The sequence below is a fragment of the Sinocyclocheilus grahami genome, unplaced genomic scaffold (genome assembly GCF_001515645.1).
Source record: "Sinocyclocheilus grahami isolate Dianchi unplaced genomic scaffold, SAMN03320097.WGS_v1.1 scaffold727.1, whole genome shotgun sequence".
NCBI lineage: Eukaryota > Metazoa > Chordata > Actinopteri > Cypriniformes > Cyprinidae > Sinocyclocheilus > Sinocyclocheilus grahami.
In genome coordinates, this window is record NW_015505906.1 from 417,157 (window position 1) to 421,676 (window position 4,520).

Sequence of the window (4,520 nt, forward strand, 5' to 3'; positions counted from 1 at the left end):
ATATGCGTACAATCATTTTAGACACTTCCAAAACTGTTGCAACAAAGATGGAAATACAATTTTTAAATACATGAATTATGTTTCCATCTTTGATGCCAGAGTTTTGGAAGTGCCTTTTTCTGTTCTAAAGAAGGGGTGTCCCAATACATTTGCCCATATGTTATTGGTGTTTGGTGATGAGTTTTGCAATTTAAGGTCTGCATTTAAAGTCACACCAGAGGTGTTCAGCTGGGATTAGGACTTGGCTTTCTGCAGACCAGTCAAGTTCTTCCACACTTTTTTAACCTTGCCTTATACACAGAGGCATTGTTGTGTTAGAATAGAAAATGGTCCTGTTCAAACTTCAGCTGGGATTAGGACTTGGCTTTCTGCAGACCAGTCAAGTTCTTCCCCACTTTTTTAACCTTGCCTTATACACAGAGGCATTGTTGTGTTAGAATAGAAAATGGTCCTGTTCAAACTATTGGTATAAAATTAGAAGCACACAATTCCCTAGAATAGCATCTTTTTTTTTTTTTACTAAAAATTTGAAACGACAAAAGTAGACAAACCTGTTCATTAGAAGGGGGTGTACCAATACTTTTGGCAATATAGTGTACAAGCCAGCCTAGCTATTCAAAATCTTTGTCTGCAATTTAATAATATTGACCTATTACGTACTTTTGCTATTGCTTTTGACCATTAGGTATCAGTAACATAATTCATTCAGAACCTGTTTTATGGACATAGACTTTCTGCACCACACTATTCTGCTGATATGGAATAAGTTTGACTAAATCAGTTATACAGTGGGGCAAATAAGTATTTGATACACTGCTGATTTTTCAAGTTTTCCCACTTACAAAGAATGGAGAGATCTGTAATTTTCATCGTAGGTACACCTCAACTGTGAGAGACAGAATCAAAAAAAAAATCCAGAAAATCACATTGTATGATTTTTAAATAATTAATTTCCATTTTATTGCATGAAATAAGTATTTGATCACCTACCAACCAGCAAGAATTCTAGCTCTCACAGACCTGTTAGTTTGTCTTTAAGAAGCCCTCCTATCCTCCACTCATTACCTGTATTAATTGCACCTGTTTGAACTCGTTACCTGTATAAAATACACCTGTCCACACACTCAATCAATCAGACTCCAACCTCTCCACTATGGGCAAGACCAAAGAGCTGTCTAAGGACACCAGGGACAAAATTGTAGACCTGCACAAGGCTGGGATGGGCTACAGGAAAATAGGCAAACAGCTTGGTGAGAAGGCAACAATTGTTGGCGCAATTATTAGAAAATGGAAGAAATTCAAGATGACTGTCAATCTCCCTCGGACTGGGGCTCCATGCAAGATTTCGCCTCGTGGAGTATCAATGATCCTGAGAAAGGTGAGGGATCAGCCTAGAACTACACGGGAGGACCTGGTCAATGACCTGAAGAGAGCTGGGACCACAGTCTCAACGGTTACCATTAGTAACACACTACACCGTCATGGATTAAAATCGTGCAGCGCGCGCAAGGTCCCCCTGCTCAAGCCAGCACATGTCCAGGCCCGTCTGAAGTTTGCCAAAGACCATCTGGATGATCCAGAGGAGGCATGGGAGAAGGTCATGTGGTCAGAGGAGACCAAAATAGAAGTTTTTGGTATAAACTCCACTCGACGTGTTTGGAGGAAGAAGAAGAATGAGTATAATCCCAAGAACACCATCCCAACCGTGAAGCATGGGGGTGGAAACATCATGCTTTGGGGGTGCTTTTCTGCATAGGGGACAGGACGACTGCACCGTATTGAGGGGAGGATGGATGGGGCCATGTATTGCGAGATTTTGGGCAACAACCTCCTTCCCTCAGTAAGAGCATTGAAGATGGGTCGTGGCTGGGTCTTTCAGCATGACAATGACCCCAAACACACAGCCAGGGCAACTAAGGAGCGGCTCCATAAGAAGCATTTCAAGGTTCTGGAGTGGCCTAGCCAGTCTCCAGACCTGAACCCAATAGAAAATCTATGGAGGGAGCTGAAACTCCGTGTTGCCCAGCGACAGCCCCAAAACCGGAAAGATCTGGAGAACACCTGTATGGAGGAGTGGGCCAAAATCCCTGCTGCAGTGTCTGCAAACCTGGTCAAGAACTACAGGAAGCGTCTGACCTCTGTCATTGTACACAAAGGTTTCTGTACCAAATATTAAGTTCTATATTTCTATTGCATCATACTTATTTCATGCAATAAAATGGAAATTAATTATTAAAAAATCATACAATGTTATTTTCTGGATTTTTTTTTTGATTCGGTCTCTCACAGTTGAGGTGTACCTACGATGAAAATTACAGATCTCTCCATTCTTTGTAAGTGGGAAAACTTGAAAAATCGGCAGTGTATCAAATACTTATTTGCCCCACTGTATTAATAGAAATGCTTCACTGGGGCAAACAAAAAAAATCCTAAAATAATAACTAGGAAACACCAACATTTCTCAATCATGAGCTTACTCAGTGACAGCTTAACAGCTGTATTCCTTGTTTGCTAGCTACCTATGCACATACAGCGCACAATGTTAAAAATGTTCTACATTATGAACCTTAACCCAAAAACTTCATACACCGTAGATTATTGTGACCCTGCCTGTGGAACAGTATTAACAAAAAAACAGTGGATGAGCAATTCAGTCCTTGATTTGCTTAATAAAAGCCTTCTTTGAGATCGTTTTGACAGACATGTTTATTGTGTATTATTTTCAACGTGTTTATTGATAAGTTTAGTGTGGCAAAAGGTGGGAAAATAATTATATAATTCATCTGGTTGCCATGACAACCTCACACTGTGGAACAGTATTAACAAAAAAACAGTGGATGAGCAATTCAGTCCTTGATTTGCTTAATAAAAGCCTTCTTTGAGATCGTTTTGACAGACATGTTTATTGTGTATTATTTTCAACGTGTTTATTGATAAGTTTAGTGTGGCAAAAGGTGGGAAAATAATTATATAATTCGCGTGCAATGTATCTGGTTGCCATGACAACCTCACGCGCTTCCTCAACGCTGTTGCTCTATGTAATCAGAATATGAATTTGTAGATTTTCTATAGCAAAACTAAAATGTGTTTAAAAATGCGACTGACCAAATCGTCCGACTCGGTTTGCCCCCCTCGAACTCGAAGACATCTCTAATTTGACAGTTTATCATCTGATCTCACTCAGTGACTCTAGGCTACGTAGGATGGGACGAAACCATGCAGTGAATGGGGGGAGATAATTTAGCTGGAAATGCAGAAATAAGCCGAAAAAATAAAATTTTGTTTTATTTAACTCCTTGGTAGACACATTTATAATTTCTATTACATTACTACTACTACTGTTACTACTAAAAAAAACAGATCTCTGGGGGCCCCAAAAGTGCGTGGGCCCTTAGAATCGTCCTAACCCCTCCCCTCCCCCTAGCGGCGCCCCTGGCGCGAAATTAACAGTTCTTATCCTCCCATGCAGTTAATGCAGCGTTTTGACTGAATCACTTCTGCTTCTGCTGCACGAGATCAGAACACTTTTATCATTTCCTGAGTCGAGTCTGCTTTTGTGATATATTTCCTTCTTTCTTTAGATGCGCTTAAATCTGCACTTACGCCGTAGCCTACGCATTTATACTTCTGCGTCGGACCTACGCGGTAGCCTACTCATTTATACTTCTGCGTCGAACCTACGCCGTAGCCTACGCATTTATACTTCTGCGTCGGACCTACGCGGTAGCCTACGCATTTATACTTCTGCGTCGGACCTACGCGGTAGCCTACGCATTTATACTTCTGCGTCGGACCTACGCGGTAGCCTACGCATTTATACTTCTGCGTCGGACCTAGCGGTAGCCTACGCATTTATACTTCTGCGTCGGACCTAAGCAGAAGTATAAATATGCATAAAGGATGCTTTCCTGTCAGTCACGTAGGCCTATCACACATGCGCACTTCAATAAGCCGACAGAAAGCGGGTTATTGCGTTTACATGCTGCGCGAAATCGGGGTAAGAGGCAAAAAACTACCTGTGTCGACCGGTTTATGCTTACACCGTTTATGAGCTTGCTCCGATAAAAGAAAACGGGTTACCGCGTTTACATGATCACGTGCGTTTTCGACTTATTAAGCATAATCGGTTTAAGAACGTGCATGTAAACGCGCTCATTGCCACCATGATGTGATTTTCACCACATCTCAAATTATGTGTTATTGTTAATTATGACAGCAAGGAAATTACATTTTAAACAAGACCACCTAACATAAAATGGCCTTTTCAAAGCAACACGCTGCAAAAAATAAATCAAATAAAAAATTGTGCTTACAATGGAACAATGTACTATATTAATATGAAGGAATTTCCTGTGTTGATTTTTATGTGTTTTACATGTATTTTGAATTTTGCACTGCATTGCGTTGTGTTGTGTTAGAGTTAACAGAAATGTCTATCCATCCATCCATCCATCCATATACAGTATATATACACTGTGTGTGTGTGTGTATATATATATATATATATATATATATATATA